Below are 26,008 nucleotides of genomic sequence, written 5' to 3' on the forward strand. Positions count from 1 at the left end.
TCCACAAATGTTGGAGGAGTGCGTGGCAAGGCTTGCCGGGTGGCACCTGATTCTAGGCTTAAAGTCCAGATTTAGCACCTTCACCACAAACAGCACACAAACAAATGTTTTTCCCCCCTCCCCCCCTCGTTTCCGTTGGGCTTTTATTTTAAAATATAATCCGTGGTGTGACACGGAGAGAAAAGTGACTCAGCTTTCTTAATTTGCCACCTCAGAAGCGACTTCATTTTAGTTCTGCATTGAACCGAAGTTGTCTTAAGCAAGAGCAGCAACCTTCTCTCTCCACCTACACTGCCATACTGTTCTGGTCACTCAGTGTCCCAGTTCTCAAGTATACAAGCCCTTTTTTACCCCAGGTCCTTCAAAGTCACACAGACCCACAGCCACTTTTTACAACCCAAGATGTGTGAATTCTGAACCAGTGCTGAGAGGTTCAGCTTTCACCCTGTGGCCAGAGAATCCTCAGCCCCACTCCCATGACACCCTTTTGAAAAGTCTCCAGCTCCGGCAAGCTTAGGAAGTGGCTTTCACAGCTCTGGTTTCTTCTGAGAAGCTCCCTGAAAATCAGCCAGAGAAGAAAGACCCTGTCTGGAAATGAGGGTGGAGTAATCTATCCCCAGGCATCCTGTTTGGGTGTGGAAGGTGCTCCCCTTTTTCTTTGTCAAGCCCCCTCCCCAAGTTCATGAGTGACTTGAGCAGAATAAGGACCCAGCCTGCCTAGTCTCTGTGGGCTAATACAGATCCCCAGAGCTGCAGTCACTCATGGCCTCTTCTTTTCTATTTGTGCTCTTGTCCAGCCACTGCCCCCAGAAAAGGGCTATGAGACCACAGAAGTACACACTTGGGGATATCCTGGCGGTAGGTGATTACCCTATGCAGAGCTATAGAAACTGGGTGTACCAAGCCCAGGAGGGAGGAAGGAATGAGCTATCCCAGTGCACTCCTGGACCCTGCTGGTTCGGTCTGGAGGCCATGCAAGCTCTGCAGGGACTCCTGAGGAGTGGCCTGTGTGATGCACAGAACTGTCAGGCTGGAGTCGTGGTTCTGATCCCTGACCTCTCTTGTCCTTCTCTTCTCTCACCTGACTCAGCCTGCCTTAATCTCACCTCATCACTCTCACAAAAAAGATAACTTATATGCAGTATTCTACTGTTATGTTACTGTCTCCCCCGGACCTAATAGTAAGGGGGTTGGAGGTGGGGAAGCCAATGGGTATTAACTCCATTTTCCTAGACAGGAAACCCACGTTAGGGGGCTTGCTCAAGATCAGTACACTGTTAAGGTGAGAAGTGGGGTGGGGGGAACCTTGCTCTGGCCGGGTGTGTACTTCACCTCTGGCCACCTTTTCCAAGTGGGGTTTGGGCATGGTGGAGGGAAATTGAGGCTGAGAAAGGGCATCAGCGGGCCAGGTGTCAAAAGGGGTCGTGGATAAAGGACACTGGCTTCCCAGGAGGGCTAGAAGGACCCTGGCCCCAGAGGAGGGGGCAGGTGGAGCCACAAGCTTGATCATGATGGTACCAGAGTTAGCCCTAGTGCAGAGCCAAACAGCAAAGACAGGATGTAAGTAGTCTTAAAGGGAGAGGGTGCACTTGAGATAAGAAACTGAAGTGAGGAGGGGAACACAGAATAAGGGCAGGAGAGCTGAGAAGGAATGTGGAAAAGCACAGGGGTAAAGGGAGTAAAGATATGTCAGAAATACGTGGCAGAGGGCAGTAAAACAGAAAAGAGACCCAGAGAGACACCCAGCAACCAAAACAGGGGTGAGAAGAGGGCTGTGGGGGCTCCCAGGGGGGCTTCTGCCAGGACCAGAGGGTGTGCAGGGGTGTGTGTGTGTGTGTGTGTGTGTGTGTGTGTGTGTGGCTGGTGTATTTCTAGGTGGAAGAAAAGGAGGGCAGTGTGTTTGGTGGGAGACTCAGCTCCCATGGAAAAGCGTGCGAGCAGTTCTGGGCAGGAATCCAACAAATAAATAAAACGTCTAAGACGGCGTGACAACAGTGTGTATTTGGGTGTTTGCCCGTGTTCCTCTGTCTGAGCACACACTCACAACGTGGTAAGGAAGACAAACGGGGCTCGTGCCTGGGAGTAATTAATCCTCTCACTAATTGACTCTCTCCCCTTACCTAATGGCAGTGGTCACTGTCGATATCTGGAGAGATATCAAGTGAGAAAAGAGAAAGAGAGAGAGGACAGAGAAACACCCCAAAGCTAACAACCTTTGGGACTGAGACTGAATTTTTTTCTGGATCTGGCAGCTTTAAGCTCTTTTCCTCATTTTTCTCTTTTTGGGTAGAGTTCAATAGCTATGGCTGCCTTGCTTTTCCAGGTTTGGGCAGCATTAATAAAGGTCTCTTCAAGGAGGCTGACCCGCCCCCTCCCGGCCACACCAGGGCCCCTTCTTTAGCCCTCCAGTTGGCCCAGCTCACTCTGGAGGCTGAAAGCCACCCACTGTCTCTCTGCTGGGTGTCTTCTTCATTGATACCACAATTCCTCCTCTCCCATTGTTTCCCTGGGTGCCCCATTCTGGAACTGCCCCCTTGTTTGAGTCCACCACTTAGTCTTGTGTGACCTGGGATGCCTCTTACAGTCCCTCGTAGGAGCACCGAAGGTTTGGGATGGGTTGGGAAAGAGCTCTCAGTAAAGACAGAAAGAGCAGTAGAAGGGATGATCTTAGGGCAACAACCAGGAGAGACTTCTGGAGAGGAATGCATGCTGGCTGGGACAGGTTGGGAGACAGAAGTACAGGGAAGAGGAGTTTTCATCTGGCAAAAAATGTGGCCTCCAGGGACAATGGAGGGGGGGTAGAAACTATGCCCCATGGGAAAGGCAACAAGCTTGCAAGAGAGCAAGAAGGTGGCCACATTTTTGCCTGTATGATCACAGTGGGCATAGTTCTGTTCTCCCCATGTGACCCCCTGAGGCTACCCCACAACAGCCCCAGTTCTCAGGGCTGGGGAGAAGAGGCAGGGGGAGGTTGTGGTACCTTCGTATGGGCCCCTTGGTAGCTGAGATGGCTGCAAGCGCCCAAGGCCACAGTCTGTCTGGTAATGTAGCTTCCAGGCTTGGATTTGGGAGGTGAATGTCGGCTGTCACCCCTGCAAGGTGGTAGCTTTGCTCTGTTGGCCTCCTCGGAGGCTAAATAAATAGATGCTGAGGTTTGTAAACCACACAGCCTGGGGAGGGGAAAGGCAGCTTCCTAGAAGAAATCCAGCCCTGCCCCCACTAAAACATCCCTAATTATCCCACGGGAACATTTGTACATTTGACCAAGGCTAATTTCCAGCAGTAACAGCAAACTTAGTCCTAGGGTCTGGAGGTCCAGAGAGAGGTGGTGTGGGGAGAAGGGGGAGCCCGGAGAGGTGGCAGGCATGTTAGAGAAGGTGAGAAACTTGGCTCCCTTCTCACTATCTCCGTCATACTTTGGGAAGAAACTAAACAAGAGGAATAAAGTTCCAGGGGAAAAGAACGAGAAGGGCATAGAAAAGGCAAATCCAAAGCAGATAGGAAAGAAAGTGAAGAAGAAAGAAAAAGGCAAGGTGGGGGGAGAGACAATAATAAAAGAGGGTGAAGGTGGCCCCAGGAGGCTGGGCCTTGTCCCAAACCATCCGTCTTCATTGTCTCCGTGTGTGCAAAGGCAACTCCGGCATAAGGAAAAGCCACTATTGGAGCCGCGGCTTTATTTTATATCCTATACATCAGGAGGGAGGCAAAGCTTTATTTTCGCCAAGAGACAGATATTTTATTTCTCTCTTACGGTTTTATGTGTGAGAGATGTCAGGTTGCCACAATGGATGGCTAATGCATAGGCAAGAGGAAGCCGTGTTGGCATGCTGTGTGTCACGGGGTCTTGGGGCGGTGAGCGGGGCTGGGATTTAGGGCTGATGGGACACTCTGGGGGATTTCTGCTAAAATATCTCTCTTCATAAATCCACAAGCATGGTCAGCTCAACAGGGAGAAGAAGGAGTTTTAGAGGGAAAAGAGTTGGGCTTAGTAATAAACGAACACACAAAGGAACCTACCTTCCAGTACACTGGGGCAGTGGGGGCAGACAGCCCCGTGGCAATGCAAAGCCCCACAGCCAAACACGCACACAAACACGCTCACACACACACACCTTTCACAGGGAAGTACGTTCCTGGCAGTGTCATGTCCATTTTGTTCCTTTTCCTGCTTTATATTTTTCTGCTCTCTGTCCCCCTCCTTCTCCAGAAGTCTTTTTTAACCTCCTCAGAGCCTTGGGGGAAAAGAGCTATTAATTTGCAAATCTCTGATCTGTGAAAGGATCAAGATTACTGTTTTTCACTGCTAAATCTAATGTCTTTCGTGGACACACACATGCACAGGCCAACCATTATGCTGCAAACCCTTGAGTGTAGGTGCCAGATTTGAATCTAAGAAAAGTCCCCATCCCTGGCCAGCCCCCGAATTAACCTCAGATCCCAAAGTACATTATGTTCATGTTTTTAAACCTAGGGAAATGAAAGGGACACAGGGACAGACATGTTAATTAACATGCTCGGTTCAGGACTTAGACTTATCAACTCTTCTTCATCCAACCTCCACCCAAGCCAGTTCTTATAGGAATAACCTTCATTCATCCTTATGTCCTACTCTTAATTTTTTGATGGCTGCTATGGAACAAAAAAATTATCATCTTCCCTCATTTTAGAAAATCTCCGGCAACATAAGGATCCCTAGACAATGAACAGGGGACCTGGTGACACTGTTCCTAAACTTTAGGTGAGATAATTACCCTTTCTGGGCCTCAGTTTCCCTATCTGTAACCCAAGGAGAATGGGCTAAATGATTCCTGAGGTCCCTCCCGGCTCTGACCTCCTCTGACTGAATAAGATAATGTGTGAAAACACTTTATAAATGTTAAAGCCGAATGGATGCCAGGGATTATTATTACGATTCTAATCAATCCTCTTTTCTCCACATGGATTTCGGCTGTTTAGAGCCAGCAGGCAGGCTAAAGAGAGCCGAAAGCGAGAAAGCTTAGCTGAGATGGAAAGGCTGTGTGCTGTGGATGGAAAAAAAAATGTATCACCAGAAACATTCTGTCTCTGTGCCCCTGGAGGTGTGGTGGGAAGGGTGAGGAGAAGGCGTGGACTCCATCTGACCCATTTTAGTCTATGTGGGGGCAGAGGGTATATTTCTTCAAAAGCATCTGTTTGTCTTCAAGTGACTGACATAGGAACCTGATGGGAAGGCGATTTGCAATTGTTTTTTTCTAGGAAGAAAGGAAAGAGCAAGGTGTAGCTGATTAGCAAGTTAATTATTTCAGGACCCCAAGGGTTCCAGGGTGGTGGTAAGTTGTCCAGCCCTGTTGTAATTTCACAGTCTCTGCATTTCTTGGTGAGCACCTGGGGTGCTGAGTCTGTCTTCCCCCACCCCCTCTATCCACCTGCCGTGTGTCTTCCTGACATACCTGGGGAGAGGAGCAGAGGCTGGGGTGGGAGTTGGTACAGTATAGACTTTAGCCTTGGCTGCAGCAGGGGCCAGATGGACGGGCTAAAGGAAGCCCAGGTGATGCCCTCCGTCTCCAGCATGGTCCTTTCTTCTTTTAAAACATTTTTCTTTGAATAAATATTAATGAGACAGGTTATCAGGGAGAGGCGTTGCTGTGAGGTTACTACCCTAGACTTGAGCTGTGGATAAACTGGGCTGGAGCCCTTGCCTCTCACCTCCTCCTGGTGCCTGAGCCTGTTTGATTTCTCACCTCTGGCCACCACTTACTCTGCGGCAGGCTTCTCCAGTTCGAGGGCAAGATCTGACTTCCCCTGGGGGCGAGGAAGGAGGATCGTGTGGTCAATGGGACACCTCCCCTCAGAGAGATAAGTTGGAGATGTGAGCAGGAGCGCCTCAGAATTAACAGCTTCTGCAGCTCTTGCTTCCTGCGTTTTAGCTGGTAGGGCCGGCCCCCTGCTGCTCCTTCTGAACTGGGCAAAGGGAGGGCCCCACAGTTTACTTAAGTGTGGTCCCATCTGCTCAGACTGGCCTTTCATAAGGGGAGGGATTTATGCAATGTCCTTGTGCACAGACCGGGATTTGGCTGAAAACCTTGGGCCTCTGAGAATAGTACTGAACAGTAAAATGTTCCTCCCTGCAGATGATTCATGATCTTGCCTGTATGGACAGTGTGTGTGTGTGTGTGTGTGCATGTGCATGTGTGTGTTGGGGAGTGCACACACACTCCTGGGTGCTTCCACTGTCCTTTGAATCCAAACATTAGGAAACTTTCTTCTTTTTTTCCCCCGCTCTATTCACTTAGGAAACAGCCATGGCACCAGGCTCTGGAGAGCCAATGTCTGATCTCAGTGGAGAGAAGATGACACACCTGGCATTCAGCTGTCCCCTAACCTGCTGGGGCCCAAGCTGTCTGAAAAGATAATCCTGGTGACTGCTTCACTGATGGTGGAAGAGGGTTTGGGGAGCAGAGGGCTTGGGGAACAGGGTTTGGGTGAGTCCAGTTGCTGTTCAAATCAGACTTGGCCTCCCATACCTCATCACCTTAGTCTTTCTTTGTAAGAGGAAAGGTAATGAGGGAAATGTCCAACTCAGGAGCACAGGCAGGGGGAGGAGTCACTCATCTCAGTCTTGCCAAAAGGGAAGCTAAGGGATGGTAACTGGCAGATGCTAGAGAGCACGGGATTGAGGTTCCATGTGGAATCTTGGCGCTGACTCGGGAGATGAACTCTTTGGCAAGTTTGGAAAGATCTACGAGTGCCATTTATTCATCATCGCTGTGGACTAAATTCAATTTCTTTTTACTGCTTGGAGTCTGGTTAAGGAAGCACTTTCCAGCTTGTATTATGTTCACGAGTAGCTCCACCATCTTCTTGCACATGTCCATCCCAGTTTGGCTTTCCCAGCTTTCCCAATGCTAGTTTCCCTTTCCTCATTCGTCATGGAGCCAGCATTCTAGTCCACTAGCTGGCACCCATGCTGAAAGGTGAGCTGGCCAGCCTGTGCCTGTGTGCAGACTTTTCTCATTTGGGCTCCAGGAAGGATATACCTTCCTCTTAAATAAGAGAAGCGGGGAGCTAGTTCTGTGAATCTCTTCAGGAAGGATTTACCTCTAAATTGATAAGTGCAGCGAGCACTCTCTTTTCTCCTTCTGAATGAATAACTTTGTCAGTCAACTGACGATCTGCAGAACTTATAAAAATGCTTCCTTCAGTTACCCTGTTTAAACACATGTTGGGGCTGGGGTCTGCCTCTGACAGACTGGGAGGAGTAGACACATTCCAGAGACCAGGTCTTGGTCTTATCTCTTCCCCTACCCCAAATCCTCACCCTCTACTTTATCTCTTTTTACTACAAATGCAGAGACCGCCTAGGGAAGTGTGAAGGGATAGGTTTTAATCAGATTTGGGGGAGGAAGGGGAAGAAGATGAGCCCAAAGAAAAACAGGGACAGTTGGAATTTTTTAGATGATCCCCTTCTGTTATACTTGTATATTGTATATTATATCCTACAAATTATGAATTTGTTGTAATCTGCAGTGTGTATGTGCATTTGGCAAATGCTGCTTGGTCAAAACAGTGTTCAATAAAATGGTAAGAAATGCTACCAGGGCTTTGAACGGGTTATTTAATTCCATCCCTGATAAACAATGTTAATATGCAGCCTCTCTCGGATGGCACAATATCATGTTTCATTTATACACGCTGAGACATAGTTAAGCATGAAAGATACTGTTTTTCGACACATACATTTCCCAATGATTACTTAGGAGAAGTAGGATAGAAACAGCAGAAACCTTTTTCCCTCACATAAACCTATATGTGCCATGCATGCAGACAGCCAACCACAGCCATATGGCTGGCCAGCCACGAACATACCTTGGTACACATGCTTTTGCTGGGAAATGTAAACGTAGGTTTAGAAATGCAGATTCAACTGTATGAACTTGTGCACAATCCCAGACATATGTACAAACACATGAATGAGGCCCTTTTTAGAGTCTCTTGTAAATTCACACATACTTTCTCGTATGTATTTCTATGCCGCTGTTGTCAACATGTCATTCCACACATTGGTCTTCATGTGTACATGTGTAAGAATCTCACTGCCACGTTCTGATGTGCCTAGAAAGAATCCTCTGCACAGGCGCCTAGACATCTGTGGGTGTCTGTTTGCATCCGTACACTGGCACCCGCATCTCCACTCCATCAGGCCAAGGAGCACGCGCTGCCTGTTAACTCCTGGAGGCACCAGACCTGGCAGATAACTTCTGTGTGTGACCTTCAGGATGGGAGATGGAGGAACAGTGCCAGCCTGCCTGGCCCCTGATGGGAGAATGTGCAAGTGCGGAGGTGGAAGAGGGAGGCGGGTAGCTGGTCTCTGCAGAGACCGATGCCTCCGAAAGAGGTCTCTGCCTTTTATTTGCCCATCTCGCAGTCACGTCACAGAGCTACAAAGAGCTCCTCTGGCTCTGTCCTGCTACTAGTTCGCTGTCGGAGCCTCGGCCACGTGCTTTCTGAACCTCGGTTTCCACGTCTGTAAAGTCGAATACTGGCCTACATCGGTGATCCTCCCTGGCACAGTAGACTAGCTGGGGAGCTTTTTAAAAATATGTATCTGGGGCTGGGGATTTAGCTCAGTGGTGCTGCTGCCTGCCTCACAAGCGCAAGGTCCTGAGTTCAATCCCCAGTACAGTAGATAAATAAATAAAAACATACTGGACCCCAGATCAATTATGTCACCATCTCTGGATGTGAGTCTCCAGCATCTTATTTTAAAAAAAGCTTTCAGGTGATTTTTATGTTTAACCAAAATCAGGACCCACTAGACTGGACTGATCTCCAAGGCTCTCCCACCTCTAAAACTCTGACCTTTTATATATAAGCCCCATCCTGGACACCGGAACACGCCATTGAAAGTTCTAAATTCATTAGATGATCATAATAAAAGCCCTACATGGTGACTCATGGCTGTATTTCCAGCTACTCAGGAGGCTGAGGCAGGAGGGTCACACATTTGAGGCCAGTCTGGGCAACTAGCATGACCTTGTCTCAGAATAAAAAAGGGACTAGGGATGTAACTCAGTGCTTCCTGGGTTCAATCCCCAGTACTGAAAAAAAAAAAAAAAGGTAATTAAAACTATCCTTCCAATTTAGGAGCACAAACATTTTGAGTAAATTATCCTGGAAAATAATTCTTACATTCTATATTCCCAACTCTGTTTCTTTGTTTCCTGTCCAATCTGCTCTCTGTTTCTCTCTGACTCACTCATCCAACATTAATTACATGCCACATATGCAAATGCTATAAGTGGGTACCTGATAAATGTGATAGCTACTGCACATATTTCCTGTCTGGCTCCTCACCCAACCTGTTGGATAGCATACTATTTTTAGCTGGGTAAATGAAAAAGTACAGGCCCCAGGAGAAAACTTCTCTCCCTCTCCGAGCCCTGAGTCAGACAACACCCGCTCCCAAGCCTGTGGCCCAGTTTCGGAGGCTCTAGTGGAGGCTGAAAGAAGCATCAAGCCTCGTGTCCTAGAAAGCTGCTCTCAGACCTGGGCTTTAGGGAATCCCACGTTAATATTCTCCAACCAGTTTCCAGTCAGAGTTGCTCCCCCTTGAAATCAAACCCACTCTGTGGCCACGCCTGCCAGAGGAGCCATCTGAGACAACCCTAGCTGTGCCCACAGGGCCTCTTCTCCATTTGAGGATAGTTAAGTGGGTGGAGGGGCTCCCCTTTCTTGGGAGTGGGGTGGGAGGTGTTTGCCCCAACGGGAAGGCTTCCATTTTCCATTTAGTGTTAGCGCTGATTCAAGTTGACTCTCTGGTCCTCTAAGAGAAACAGGTTCTCTCTTCCTTTAGTCAGCCTGTTAAGGCATTTTGACCAGCTTTCTTTAGGAAAATTGCTCCATCATAGTAGCCGCTGCTTCTCTGTCCAGGTGAGCACTAGATTAACGACTGGCCTTGAAACTCCTGTAGGTTTGGGCTTGAGCCCTCTGGTCCATTTCCATTTATTGCTGGTTTCTCTTTTTAATTTTTTTTCTCCTCCCTCTTATTTTATCTCCTTCTTCCCTGATGACATGTCAGGTGTGGCCCTGGCCTCCAAGGCGGATGGGAGAAGTTGCTAGGCATGTGGGCATCTCCAACCATGGTTGGTCCCTCTCCCCTGCCCTTCCTTCTCCTCTGCAGGGCTTTGTGCTGAGGAGGGAGCCCCAGAGACAGCACAGGCTCCTTGGATTCTAAATCCAGATCCAGAGCCCAGCCTCCAAGTCTTGAGCCCCTTTCCAGGGCTCGCCTCCCTTGGGCCTGGGGAGTATCACACCCCAGGACGTGATGGATTCCCCAGGCACCTTCAAAGGGCTCCGAATTTGTTTGCAATGTGGACCTTGAATATTGCTCTGGTTATAAATGTTGTTTATTTTGACTAGAACCTACTGAAAGGGGGTTGGGGGTAAGAAGGGCAAAGAGAGGGAAGATCATAAAACCATTAGCAGGACAGGGCCTTTAGGGGTCATAGGATCATAGAAAATTTCGGACCAGAAAGAACATAGGGCATCAGAAAAGTCAGAAATGACTACTCTGTCAGCAAAAGGCCTCTCGGGGCCACATGGGTCTAGGGTGGGGGCCTTGGGCTTCCTGTGTGGGTACTCAATCTAGAAAGTAGATGGAGGGTGTGAGGGCATGACCCCCCAATAACCTTACACTAGGTGAGGGAGGACAATAGTTGCTGAGCATGATGGATTTGCCCTCCTGGTGGGGAGATCCAATTGCCTGGCTGCATGTAGAGCCTCTTGCTCTAGGGAATGAGCACTCTCCTTCGTAAAGGATTCTACTTCCTTGAGTATTTATTGAGCAGCTAGTGTATACTGAATCCTATGGTCCTATGCTTGCTGCTTTTCCATTACCTTGTTCTAACCTTTGAAACAATTGGGAGAGATGTTTTTATTATCATCTTGCAGAAAAGAAAGATGAAGCTCAGAAAGGAAAGATGGTTTGCCCAAGGTCACCCAGAAAGTTAGTGGTAAGGCTGGGATTAGAATTAAAGACTTTGGGTTCTAATTTCATCTCATTTCCCCTCCTTTCCACTATCCACTATGGTTGGGCCTATTGCAGCCTGGAGGACCAAACTGGAGTGGGGTTCTCTTCCCTGTATGTTGGGTTAAGGAAAACTCAGGAGCAAGCCTTTGTTGGGGAAGACAGCTGAATTTTGAGCTCTGTTGAGTCCCTGGTGTAGACCTGGCTAATTCTACAGAGAATATGCTCTCCTAGATCCACCCTCAGGAAACATCCTGGGTGTCTCCCATCTGCTCTATGATAGATCAGTCACTGTACCTCCTCAGCCAGCCCTTCCAGATCTACCCCCATTCCCTGGGGTCTCTGTGGGAGTGAAGTTTGGAGGAGGTGATGGCAAGCTGACTGCCTTTGAGCTTCACAGTTGTAAAAGCTGAAGGCGTTGGTAGGGGGAGATGAGACTAGCGTGTATCCCCAAACTTGACTCAGATCACCAAAAGACACCTCAAAAGCAGGCAAGCCAAGGTTTGCTAAGATCCCGGCTGAGAGTGTGAGCAGCTGAGAGCCAGGGCAGAGCTGGGCCACAAAGAGGCAGCTTCAAGGGAAAGTTCTTCCCTGATCCCCTGACTATGTAATCCAGTTGCTCAGAGAATGGAAAATCCCCTTCTCCTCCCCCAACCCCTCCCCCACCAAGGCTTCCTAATAGGCCTGCCAGCTTTGGGGCGCTAATCTGCCCAGACATCACTCTGTGAGCAGGTTGCCTGGGGTCCCCATCCCAGCTGCCCCTCAGCGGGAGAGGGAGAAGACTGGGCAGGGGTCTGGGGAGCTGAGAGGGTCTTCTGCTCTCTGGCCTGCCCAAAGAGTGAGAGAAACAAATCAGCCTCTGTTCTGGGGGCGGCTTGAAGGATAGAGAGAGACCTCAAAATTGGAGGGAGGTGAATAGGAGGCTGGGTCTCTGGCAGAGGTGCCCAGGTGGAGCTTCTTATTAAAGAGCTCCATTATTTCATCCACCATACTCCTTTCCTTTTTAAAGATGGCTCCCTCCCCAGCACCTTTGCCTTCCCCACCCCCTCCACTTTCGCGCTCATCCATCCACTGAACGCTGACAGCTGCCCTGCGGGTGAACTCCTGATCCTCCTGCGGCTGGAGATACCGGAGGGGCTCAGGCCAGTGTGGCCCTCGATGCTAGACCTTCACCCACCACGAGCATACACACATGCTTAAATAGGACTGACTCAGTTCCCTCAGTCTGGCTGAGAGAGAAGAAAATGGCGGCGCGGCGGTGGGCGTGGCGGAGCACTAGGAGGATGCAAAAGAAGCAATGATGAAGGGGAGAAGCGGAAGGAAAAAAAGTAAAGAGAGAAGCAGGCAGTGAAAGAGGACAGGGAGAAAATGGAGAAGGAAGCAGACCCCTCAATAAACAACTAGGAGCCGGTCATCTTTAGTCAGAAGGAACGGAGTGGGGGAGACGGAGTGGGTGGCAGGGGGCTGGGGCGGCGCCCCTGAAGATGGGCAGCTGGTCGTCTCAAGTGGGAGGGATGAGGCCCGGCTCTCACCTATGCGCACACAGCGTTCCCTCTGGGTGGGAGTTAATGAGGACCATCACTGGGAGCCTGTCAGGCATGCTGCTATCGGTGCTGATCACGGGAGCCTCCCATTTGGGGTGGTTGGGCCTGCAGCATCTGGCCTGCTCCTTTTGGTCACTACTGGTAATCGGTCTTAATCGCTGGATTTTATATTATGATGGACTGGGCCCTAAAGCTCACATATTTTCCTTGTCTTCAGTGTAGAGATGGGAAACAGGCCTGGAGAAGAGAAGAGCCCGGATCACGGTGGTTTGGGCTTTCCTAACCTCACAGGCTAAGGCTGAAACAGCAGCCAGAGACCAAGGGAGCAGTGTAGTGTCTTTCAGTGGGGGGCCCAGCATTCAGTGGTCCTTTGCCCTGAGAACACTCCCCCAGGGCTTTGTACCCTAGTTAAGGGAACGCTGTGCTGGGATAGCTACCATATTCTGAGGCAGTATGATCTTCTCAGTAAATCCCTGCACAGATCCTATCTGGCGGATATTCTACACCCTGCACTTACAGAGAAGTAAACCAAAGTCCAGAGAGGTGAAGTAACTTGTTCGCTATTACACAGCTAAGAATTTGAACTGATTTGCTGACAGCACATGCTGCATTTCTTATTGCACATTTTTTAGGTGATAATAGCTAATGCTCTTCCTCTCCACTGCCTACCGCCATACCCCAAGATCAGATCTGAGATTCCCCCGTGCCAGCTGAAGCTGATGTTGGCAGGGAGAACACAGCTGGGCGGATCCTTTTGACCATATCTCCCCACTCTCCCCCAAAGACCCTGCAAGGACAAGGGTAAGTTCCCCTGAGATGCTTTGTGATTTATCTGATGATATCATTATTTTATGGGGTGGGCCAAAGAGGTGTCAGGAAGCAAGTCTGTTGTAAATCTCTTTCCTGGTTCCCTTCCCCTCTGTGTGTCCTCTCTTGGGATTTATGGTGGAATCTGTTCAGAGCTAGGGACTTGGGGCTTGGGTTCAGGCTTGGGGTGGGAAGGCAAGGGACAATACATCTTTCTCCTCCAGGAGCTGCTAGATGTGCACATGTGCACTACTTGAAACCATCGCAAGCCTGCAGCGCACCGTCCTCAAAGCCCTGGGCACTCGCGAGGCTCTGTAGACAACCACATTGCTGGTGCCAGAGGTGTGTTACTGCGGCCACCCCACAGGCTGGTGGCCCGTCTGTGTTGCCCTCACTGGGGGGCACGAGTTTCTGATGGGACTAGATGTGTGACCCATGTACAATGACTCTGAGATCAGGAGGAAGGGGCAGTGCTCCTCACAGGGCAACGGGATCATGGTGCACATGGAAAGAAATCTGCTCCTGAGTCATTTTGAGAAGGCAGCTTGGAATCAAACCTTTGCTCTGCAGGAAGGCTTCTGGGGAAACGACCTGCACTGCAGACACGGGCCTGTACTTGGGGGTGAGTACAAGAGGGTAGATGGAGGCTGGGCCTCCTCTCCCTGCAGCATGGGCTTTCATAGCTGTGGATGTGGGCTGTTGTCTCGAGCTGAGCTTGGCCAGCTCGTGCTGGCTGGGATGGAGGCCTGGAGACAGCTCAGCCCCACGAGGGAAGAGATAGGAATAAAAGGAAAACAGAGAAAGGAGAAGGAAAGTTTTAAGTAGGGGAGGAAGGAGGTAGAATGGAAGGCAGCAGAGGCCAGGGATGGCCTTTGCTGACTTGTCCCTTAATACACAACTTTCCCTCACGTGGAGCCTGTCCAAGGAGGCCTCCACTACTTACGATCTGGCTGTTGCAGGAGAATTTCTCTGAACAATCCAGGGCCCCAGGAGAATGAATCTTAGATATCACAGTCCCAAGTTCAGTGTGCAGGGCCTGAGGGAGGACTCAGAAAATCCTGGCTGAATGAATGCAGGAGGAAACAAGAAGACGTAACCCCTTGAATGGATGGATATCAGGTGGCTCCCGACCCCATCCTCTCCCTGCCATCCTCCTGACTGCCCAAGTCAGGGCTGTGCTGTGTCTCCAGCTAAATATATGGAATTATCTATTACAATACTTCAATATTTATTACATTGATTTCACTTTAAATGCTTTGTAAATCATAGCAAAAAATAATGGCCTTCCAACAGAGAGTCATATACCGTAATCAACTGGAAGAAAGTCGGCATTGTAATTTAAAATAAAAAAAAATCCTTATGTGAGCCTCTCGTTTAAATTAAGAGGCAGGACGTGATTCAAATAATAAGACCCAAGTGAGGCTGGTTTTTCTTGGCACATTAGTAGAGGTTTTAACTGGAACTGAAAAGGTGTTAAGGTGGAACACTGACCTTATTAGACCCTAATTATTTTCTGTTGTTACATTCCTGGAGCTCAGAGACCCCCCCCCCGCCAAGTGGTCATGCTAAGTCTCATCACAGGAACTTTGGCACTAGAGAGACATCACTTTTCAAGAGGCATTAGTGGGATAAACAGCAGATACTTCACCAAGGTCTCTTTTCTCTATTCTGAAGTTGCCTGGGCATTTCCTTGTTCTTGTCTTTCAAAGCTGAGAATTCATGCCACTTAGTGTCCCTGGCTTCACTAAGCTTCTGCTCCATAGCAGCCTGTCTTCCCTGGATCGGCCTTCTGTCCAGCTGGTGGATCCAGCATCTCTCTGGCTAAGAAGGAGAGGGTTGCATGCACGTGTCTGCTGATGGGGTACACAGCAGCCAACCATCTGCTTAACGTTTACTGCAACCTTCCAACTCCACCTTCCTTGGCCAGTATTAGCAGATCATCAGCCCCAGAGCTGGCCAGGTCCAGCCCAAGATGCTCATACACTTGGAGAGGAACATGGACACATACCACCTCCCTAAATGGAAATAGTGCAACTAAATGGTCTAGAACTGTGTTGGATCCATGGCGGTTCCATTTTTGTGGAAGGAAAGGCAATTAGAAGAGGGTCTTTTCCACTTGTTTTCGGACTGTCCTGTCCAACCTTCCCCATTGACCCTAAGAGAGAAATATTGAACCCTGAGAGGCCTTTGGGCAAACATCATTCCACATCTGAGCCCTGGTTTCTCAAGGATAACCCCACTGAGCTCCTGATTACATGCCATCAGCTCTACTCCAAATCTGGATTTGACCAGAAGGGCCTTTTTCTGAGACCTAGTCTCTTGAGGGTCATGCCTGGTGCTACCAACATAGCAGTCATTATTACCAGGAGAAGGTTATGGTGGGGCAGAGAATTAGTGGGAAAGGACTAGGAGTAGGTAGGACCCACCCGGCCACCAGGGGTTGGAGGACTCCCCAAAGGAAGAGGGAGACAAAGGCTTCCTCTGCCTCTCAGCTGAGATGGCTGGGGAGTATATCATAAAAATGGGGCTGATATTCTACAGGAGACTTCCAGAAATCTCAGAATGTCAGGTCTAAAAGGGTGTTAGAAGAACATGTCAGCAGACTTGCTCTACTGAAGGGAATGCTGAGGCAATGTGCAATGACCAACTCCCCTACCCAAGGCTGTATGGCAGGGAGCAGTGTCGTGGTGGTCGTGGGATGCAAGAGCTGTATGTGCAAAAGAGGGAGCCAGGCCAAGCTGATGGAACCTGGAACCTTGATGTGCAAAGGCCTACCTTGGCTCTTGGCAAGGACAGACTAACCCTTGCTCCTGGCCAGACTCAACTTATGTCTCTCATGGCTCAGAAAGGCCACATCGATGAAGGAAGATGAGTCAGAAGTCAGAGGTCTGAGGTCCAACCCTGGTGACCCGGAAGTACTTCCCCCTTTCCAACCCTGGGTTCCGCTGGAGCCCATTTCCTTCCAGCTCCTTATAACACAGCATGGTAGGTGATGAGAATTAGCTGGGAGGCAGGTGGTATGACAAATTCATAGATTGTAAAGTGCTGCACTGGTGGGAAGGACTGTGGTGACCATCCTAGATTGCTGATGTAGTGTAGATAATGACTTCATTTTCTTCATTTTCTCTTTCTCCTTTCTTTTCTTTCTTTCTGTTTTTCTTCTTCTTTCCTTCCTCTCTCTCTCTCTCTCTCTTTCTCTCTCTCTCCCACCCTCCCCCCTTTCTCTCTCTTTCTTTTTTTCTGTACCAGGGATCAAATTTAGGACCTTGCACTTTTGAGGCAGGTGGGGGAACCACTGAGCTAAATCCCTGGCCTGATAATGACTTAACTGACTTTCATTTGCCAGCTCAACCTGAGTTTCTGGCATTTCCCTCCCACTTTCCTACCTTCCCGTGGCTTAACTTCAAATTCTGCCTCACCAGCAAATGGGACGAGGGATGCAGCATGTTCCTTCCAATACCACAACTGTAAGATAGATATTATGTCCATGTTACAGATAAACAAACTGACACCCGGAGAGAGAGAGTAAATAATTCTCATACGTAGCTTTTTAGGAGACAGAACTGGGGTGAGAACCCAAGTCTCTTTAACTCTAGATATACCAAAATTCCAGCTCGCAGAGGTGGTAGTAATACACAGTCGCATGTGAACTTCCAAGGGAAGGGTTCATAGATGAGTGTTTGCTGCTGTAGCCCCAAGCCTTGGAATAGTGCCTGGCACTCGGTGAACAATAAATATATTAAATTAATAAATGACAACTTTAATGGAAAGTGTGGTGTAGCAAAAGCAAGTAAGCAACAAAACAAGTTACTGGGAACTGTGCCTTACTTCCATCACAGTTCCACAGAAGGTTCTATGAGGTGGAAGTTTTGGGAAGCATTTTATTGTCCATGCCAAACCTCTCTGGGTGTTTCTCTCCAGGGGCCACAATGACAGAGGTTTGGAACTATAGCAGTAGTTGAATAATGAAGAAATGAAGTTAGGAAATGGCAGTATTAGGAGTGAAGTAAGTCACTGTAGACATATACAGGGTATATAGACATAAATATTGTCTTACTCCTTCGTAGACCCTATGGAGAACATTGCATGATCTTTTTCTTTCTTTTCTTCTTCTTGTTCCTCTTCGAAGTGCTAGAATTGAACCCAGAACCTTGTGCATACAGAACAAGCATTCTGCCACTAAGCTATGTCTCTAGCCCCAGGAATTAACTTTTAATTCAGGCAGTGTTTGTTTTGTACGGGGGATCAAACTCAGGACCTTGCGCTTTGGAGGCAGGCAGCAGCTCCACTGAGCTAAATCCCCGGCCCTCAGTTCAGGCAGTTTTTACTGAGCACCTACTGGTGCCATGCACTGAGTTAAGCCCTATTAGGAGCATAAGTGTCCAAGAAGTGGCCTTTGGCTCTCAAGAGTATTTCAAGGCCAGGGCTCCTTTTAGGGAGACCTTCCTCCTGGGAGCCAGGGGCAGCAGGGCATGCTCGGCCTAACTAGGCTCTTCTACCTCTCATTCTGGGTGCACAGAGCCAGCCTCTTGCTCCAGGAGGTCAGCCTAGGGACCTTTCTCCCTCTCTGTTTCCACTCCCTCATCCCCAGTCCTCTGCCCCCCAGCTCCCCTGGCTGAGTGAAAAGGTACAAGAGGGAGTCTGAGAGATTCTGTGCTGTTTGTTTTGGGTTCAATGGAATCTCATTTACACGTGTTAATTGCAACTAATTGGCACTAATTGGATGAACAGGAAACCCTCTGGGAGCACTCATACCTTTAATTTGTAGTAAATATCATTAATTAACATATGCTAATTAGAGCCAATTAACATTGATTAAGGGTTGCCAGCTACTTGGAAAGTACAACTCTGTGTCCTCCTCCCTTGGTTGTCTGAAGTCAGCACAAAATATGATACATGAAGTCCGGGAGGGGAGGACAACACATCCATCGGCATCTCCAGGTGGAGGCACAGCAGCCGAAGCAGCCCCCACCCAACTGGGCACCCTGCCCTCCTCTCCCCAGGGCAAAGGGGTCAGCAGCGGGAGGGCCCTGCAAGATTAGCACGGCACAGGGACTGGAGGACGTATACCTGGAGGCTCTGGGGCTGAGATTCCGCCCCTGGCAGACTTCTGTTCAGCGGAGTTGGGGTGGGATGAAGTAGCTCTAGTGGTCAGCCGGCAGGGAGCATGGGGCCACTAGGCCAAGTGAGCTGTGGGACGCCTGCTCCAGATGTGAGGGGAGGGGCAGTACCTGTTGGCCCCATCCCATCTTGCATGCTGCGTGTGTACACCAGACCTCTTCCACCTGACAGGTGTGCAGACGGGGGACACCTCCTGCCTCTGATGTGAGGTACCTCGGAGGCAGGACAGCCCCCATAGACCTGTCCTTTGCTCACTTTGGGTCAAGTCTAGAAGGCTGTTTCAACTTCCCAGGGTATGGGTGTCAGATTAAAAAAAAAAAAGTTGGGCCTGGGGATATAGCTCAGAGTTGGAGCCTTTGCTTCGCATTCACAAAGCCCTGTGTTCAATCCCTGGCAAAGCAAAAAAAACCAAAAAAAAAGTCATTTGCTGGGGAGCCAGAAGGCTTTTAAGCCTACTTTTTGTTCTGTCACTTGCTAGCTATGGGACCCTTGGGATTCATTTAAAAAATATATAAATTCTTTTATTTTAGCCCAATTAAAAAGAAATAAATGTTTATTGCAGACCTCTCCCCACCATCACCTCCTCCTGTAGCACGCTCTCCGGGCTCCTGGTCCCAGGTCCCTTTCTCTAGAGTGGTCTCTAACCATTTCCTGCCCACTGTTCAGCTTTGTTAGCAGGCGGCAAATTCCCCAGCTTGGTTCCCATCCATCTTATTCATTTGAGCTCTTCATGGACACTAAAGATATTTGTTGCATAAATGAATGAATAAACAAATAAAATAAAACCATCTGCAATTTCTACCACTGCAAAGAAAACAACATTTATTGTGTATATATAATATACACACACACATGCAAGAAACATTTATACATAAATATGTTATATATAAAACATAAAGTACAAATGTTTCAAAAGGCTTAGTTTTTGCTTAAATAACTTTGAAAGTATGAGTGCTAAGACTTTAATATGAAGAGTCATTTTCAACCTTAATTGTTCAGATTTATTATACGTATTCAACTTTGTGAAGTTTGTTTAATACTATTTTATTTTTCTCTTTCAGTCCCTCTGGTGAAGGTAGCAAATAATGATTCAAAGTTTAAAGCTAAAATTTTATTTTTAAAAACTCACAAGACAAAATGTGTAAAAGAAATTTGAACAATTAAATGTGCAAATGGCATCGTTGTTAACTTGTAGCACTTACTCTTTTGAAGTCATTAAAGTTGCCTTCCAGAGCATTGGTTTTCCCTTTTACAAACATGCCTAATGCATGCTTTGTCAAGGTGGCATCATGGTTACACTGCAATGTGTTTAGCCTGGTTGCTGAACATTTCGGTTACTTCCGATTTGTTGCTATAACAGATAATGTTGAGACGGAGATTCTCACACTTAAAACTTTGCCTACATCTTGGACCATTTTCTTGAGCAATTCCTAGAAGGAGAATCGAGAAGCAAAGGGAAAGCCCATGGCAAGACTTTTGCTGCCTGTGGCCAACTGGCCCTGTGGAAGGGCTGTGCCTATTTCCGGTTTGTCAGTGGATGAGAATGTGAGCGCTCTCTACTACGGCCAACGCAGGGCATTGCTCTTTTCTGTCAGCTGCTGGATACGTCCTTAGGTGGACTTTCTGCTCTGTGGAATGGGGCCAGTGATGCCAACGCTCCTTCAATACATGCCAGGACTCTTGTGTGGAGAATGTGGGTCCGTGACCTGAGAAGAGAAAGCTCTAGTCCCAGAGTAGGTCTGCTGGTTCTGATGGGAAAAGATGGGCTTGGGTGGGATGGACACCGGGAAACCTGACCTCCCAGGGAACCTCTGTGGGAGATCCTCAGTCACCTAGAGAAACACGGCTGTTCCAGAGACGTTATTTGGAGAGCAAAACAATGCAAACCAGAAGTCTGGAAGACTCAGTGGAATCCCTTCAGTCAGGCCCTCTTCTAATTGCTTTCCGTGTAGGCATCTGTTTCATGTTCCTACACCCAACGATGGAGGAACTATTAAAATGCCCATTTCGCAGATGTGAACACTGAGGCTCAGGAAAATTAATTAACATGCCCTAGCTCACACAGCTGCCAAGGAGAGGGGCTTTGATTTGAATTTAAGTTGAGAGCCCACTCTGCCCACCGGGTACTGCCCCCTCCCTTCCTTCCTTTTGGCTTGGGGAGCCGGCTTCTCAGGTAGACTCCCAGCAGCCAGGAGGTGGGGAGCTCCTTACCCTGCATGGATTCCTGTTCCCAGCTCCCTCCCCACAGAATCTGAGGTCTATGGGAGAGCTGCTGGCGAGGTTCACAGCAACTTAATTACCAAAGTGATTTTAATTTGTTTTTGTTAATTGAAATCTCATTAAGCAAGCAATTTACTCCCACACAGCTCAGGAGCCCACAATTCTATGGGTGAGGAGGCAAAAGGGGCTTTCAGAGCTCTCCTTGATCTGGGGAATGCGCTTTGTCCTTGGTCCCGTGGCCCATGTACATTTGAGTGTGTGTTCAAACACGTGTCTCCCGGGGCAGGGTCCTCCCAGGTGGCCGGACCACCTTTTCTGTGCATATATTCTCTCTTTCTTTGCATATATTCCCTTGTCCCACCACCATGAGGCCTGTCTTGCCCTGTTCCCTGAAGTGGTGAGAAAAAATAAATCTAAGAGCTGGGTGAGATGATGGACTGTGGGAAGCTGAGGCAGGAAGATTTCAAGTTTGAGCCCAACCTGGGCAATTTAGCAAAATCTGTTTCAAAATAAAAAGTAAGAAAAGGGCCGGGATGTAGTTCATTAGGAAGACCCTGCTATCAATCCCCAGCACTGCCAAAATAGAAAGATGCCAAGCTGTCCCTCTGCAGGACATACGTGTACCCAGGAGTGGGGCTTCTGGTGGACACACAGAGACACTGTTCTGTACCCTCTCACCTTCGTGCCAAGCACTGTTCCATGAACTGGAGATGCTGGGGGAGGGTGACAGTGCTTTGTCCCTCACACTGCCTTGGGGACAGCCAGTAGCTGGACTGTCTTCTGCCCCGCTCCCAGCCTGTGCAAACGCTGCCTGGCCTGCAAGTGTGCACACGGCCACTTCACAAAGCTCTTGTTCCTAGTCCTGCCTGTACATTGCCTTCCTGCCCTGCCGGTTTCTACTGAGTTCTGGGCGTCCCACCCTTTGGTCCCTCTCTACCGTCGGACATGAGGGCTTCTCTGCTGGACGGAAGCAGAGACTTTGCCTTATTTCTCCTAGAGAGGAAGCAGAGATGGACATTCTTCCAGCCCGGTGCCTCTACGCACCACCTACCCACTCTGTAGTAAACGAATGAAGAATTGGATTCTGCCCACTTTAACAAAAATGATGGTGAAGTATGCAAAACAAAATGTACCATTTGCACTATTTTTTGTGCACAGCTCAATGGCATTAAGACAGTCACCTCTTTGTTCTTTACATTTTTTATTAGTGCACATTTGCAGCACATAATGATTACATTCTTTGTGGGGAGTAGGTACGAGCCCATGACACATCTTTAATTCTTTTTATTCCCCTTCCTCCTCTCCTGCCCCTCCCTCCATCTCAAGGTCCCCTTCCCATTTGCTAAAGATCTACCTCCCTGTCACACTCATGAGCTACTGCTCATGGCTGGACCATCCTCGTCCATCCGAACTGAGACTCTGCTCACGAAGCAGACTTCCCACGGCTCAGTGCTCGTTTCCCTCGCCCTGGTGAGCACCGGTCTGTTTCTGTCTCTGTGAATGGATCGACCTAGGTGCTCACGGGAGCGGGACCCTGGCCTGTGAGTCCTTCCGGCTCTGGCTTGCTTCTGAGATGGTGTTTTTTAGGGGCGGTCTCCTCGGAGCCCTGGCTTTGCCATTTCCCTTGCTACGTGTTCCTGGTCCCCTTTTGTTCCTCTCACCTCACCAATTATAATCCTTTGCCATCTCTGTCCTTTCCTTATTGTAGCGGCCAGAACCGCTTGGCTTCTTCATGGCTGTGGGTCTGGCTTTACTGTGAGGGTTCTCAACTGGGTGTTTCACAGCGGGGACACTCCCCTTTTTGTAAGTTTTCTCTCCTCTCTCCCTTCCTCCCTCTCTTCCGCCCTCCCTCTTGCCTTTCTCCCCTTCCCTTCCTGTCTCCTTTCCGTCTCTTCTCCTTCCTTCCTTGGTTCCTTCCTTCCTTCTTTCATTCCTTCCTTTCTTCTTGTTTTGGGGTACTGGAGATTGAACCCAGGACATTTACATTGAGCTACATCCCTACCCCTTCTTTACTTTTCATTTTGAGACAACCTCTCACTAAGTTGCTAAGTTGCCCAGGCTGGACTCAAACCTGCAGTCCTCCTGCCTTAGCCTCCCAGAGTGCTGGGGTTACAGGCATGCACCAACATACCCAGCTTGGGATGGCTGTTATTTTATTGAGTAGGAGTGTGCTGGGCACTGCCGAGCCCTTACACTTAGCATTCCTGGGCCTTGCTTATTCAGTGCCTGTAGCACCCACTGCCAAATACCTGTAACAACACAATGGTGCCCTCCAGATACATCCAACCTCCCTGGATGTGTGTGTGTGTGTGTGTGTGTGTGTGTGTGTGTGTGTGTGTATGGCAGGGGGTAAAAGCAGTGTTGTCAACTGCACACTGCCTGGCACAGACACTATGAGCATTTGTTGACAGAGTGACAGCAAATGTACACAAGCCATGCCTCCAACCTGGTCCTCTGAGGTGTGGCTGTGCACACGTGTGGTGGGGAAATTCTCAGGCTGTCCCTCAGGCCTCATGCATGCCCCTGGTTGTACGGTGTCGGCAGAGGGTTCTGGACCCTACTCCTTCTCTGGAACTCTGCCTGCCTTGGGCATTTTCCATCTCCCCTGCTGGCCCCCACTGCCTCTTCCCTTTGCCCTGACTACGGCCACTTGGTAGTTTTCCAGCCTGACATTTCGAACATGCAATGCCATATGTATCGCCACTCTCAGGTAATTATCACGTAAAATTAAGCTAGTCTTGTACAGGACACCAGCAATTAGCCAGGGATTGAAGGTTAGGGAGAGCTCGTTTATAGAGTCGCTAACAAAATGTTAAGTGGAAGCGTGTGTCAGATGGGCCAGGAGGCTGGATTAGCTGGGGTCGCAGCGGTGGAACTGGAGGGCCACGGAGACTCCCTGCTCAGCAGCACTGGGCACAGCAGGAGGAGCTGGCGATTTATGGCTCACATTTCTCTCCTCCAGCTCTCAACCTGGGGCACAGCTTTGAAGGGAAGGTTGCTAAGCCGGCTCAGTCTGCGTGTACACCAGTGCTGTTTTCCCATCATACGGAAACCTGGCAGGCCCTGCCCTAAAGCCTGCACATCTGCTCCCTCCTGCTCATGTCCCAACAATTCAGGCCAGAGACTTCGGGTACCTGAAGACAGGATGTGTTTGCAAGACTCAGAAAATGAATGGATGAATGAATTTTTGTAGTACCGAGGCTTGAACCCAGGGCCTTCATATTCAGTGACATCCCTCTCCCTTCTTAAATTTTTTAAAAAATTGGAGACACAGAGTCTTGCCAAGCTGCCCAGGCTGGGCTCAAACTTGCAATATTCCTGGCTCAGCCTCCCAGAGTGCTGGGATTAGAGGTGTAAGCAAGACTCAGAAACTACACTTCCCACTGTCTCTACTTAGAATGCTTTTCTCTCTCTCTTCCAATTCCTTTATTATCAACTTGGACCTTTTCTTTTTCTATTCTAAAAATCTCAAGCCATACTTCTCTGGGAGTCTTTTCAGATCCTTCACTCTATTCCTCAAGGAGTAACCACCACTTGTGTTCTGGGGCCATGTTTCTACGGCTGCCCTTAGGCTCCATGACAAGCAACTGGCGACTTGTCTGCCCTCTTGCTGGACGGAGAATTACTTGTCTATTTCTGCCAGCCGGGAGCTGCTCAGTAAGTCTCTGTGGAGGAACACATGAATGCTCCTCTTCTGTCCTTTGTCCTTCTACGAATGCTTCAAGGCCCCCTTAGATGTCACCTCTGAGGTGCAACTTCCTGGAATTTCCCTCCCTGCTAGAATCCACCATACCTCCAATGTTCCCATGACACCTAGTGCGCGATTTTATCACAGCACTTACCAAAGCGCCTCCTGTTTCATTATTGGACTACTCAGGGCTACAACTTCAGGGCCCCGTTCACATGAGTCCAATGATGCCGAGATCACAGCTGTGCTTGTCCACTGGGAGGTGACTTCTTCAGAGTTAAACCCCTGAGGCTTTACTAAGAGCCTGCATATGACGCGCCCTCATCATCCACATTGGTGTCCACTCAGAGTAGGCACACCGGAGACAGGCAATGAGCATGTGTCTAATTATTAACAAGGGCAGGCATTGCCATGGAGAGAGCTCTCACTGCACAGAGTCTGGGTTCTAGTTTTGTATTGCTGAGAGATGAACCACTTAACTTCTTCAATCCTTAATCTTTTAGGTCAGGTCCAATGGGTTGCAGTGCCTGAGACTCAGTAGGTGCTCAATGCGTATTGGTTTCTCACCATCTTTCTTTTTTTTCTTCCGTAAAATGAGAACTAAAGATTCCTTGTGGTCTGTGAAAGGATGGGCTCTCAGGGTTAGGAGTTTTGAAAGACGCCTGGTTTAACCCTGGCAGCTCCAGTAGATGATCACACAGTTCTGGGCTGTGTATCTCTGCTGCCAGGCCCTCTCTTCCCCACGGAGCAGACATTCCTGCTTCAGTCAGCTCTAACGTGAGAAGAGCCACTCATCTGACACTTGCCTTCCGGGGCGCTCCCTCTAGGGACCAATAGCTTCTGCATCACATGGCTGGTCCCTCTGCCTAAGGGACATTCACAGACAGGATCTGCTCTAGTCAGACCCGTCATTTCCACTGCCTCCCCTTAAGTAACTCGGTCTGAGCCGTCACCATCTGGTCACCCCCTCTGCCCTTGCTGTCCCCTGTCCTAAGATCTAAGATGGAGCACAGACCAGGGAGGGACCATCACCTTCCTCTCCTGGAACCCATGTTTCTATGAATGGGCCCCAAGCTTGTGTTATTGTGACCTGTATCTATCTCAAACCTAGCACCATAAGGAAGCAGAGCTGAGAAAAAGCAGAATTCCTTTTAAATTTCATTTGACATTTTTAAAAATTGCATCGAAAAACTCACCATAGGTCAAGTTCCCAAGATAAATGACAAACTAGAAAAAGTTTGTAACTCATGTATAGGCAAAGGGCCACTTTCCTTACTCAATAAAGAGAATCCATAAGTCAATATGAAAAAAGATTTAAAATTGAGTGGGAATATGCATAAAGGGAATCAGAAAGTTTGCAGAAAAAAGACCTGAAACTTACTTTTATAAATATATATGAAGAAACTGGGCATGATGGTGCATGTCTGTAATCCCGGCATTTTGGGAAGAACACTGTAAGTTAGAGCCAAGCCTGGGTAATTTAGAGATTTAGCAAGATCATGTCTCAGAAAAACAGTAAGCCAGGTTATGGTGGTACACACCTATAATCCCAGTACTGGGGAGGCTGAGGCAGGAGGATCACTTTGAGTTTGAGGCCAGCCTGGGCTACATAATGAGACCCTG

Source organism: Fukomys damarensis, unplaced genomic scaffold (assembly GCF_012274545.1).
Source record: "Fukomys damarensis isolate Sample0158 unplaced genomic scaffold, DMR_v1.0_HiC HiC_scaffold_13, whole genome shotgun sequence".
NCBI lineage: Eukaryota > Metazoa > Chordata > Mammalia > Rodentia > Bathyergidae > Fukomys > Fukomys damarensis.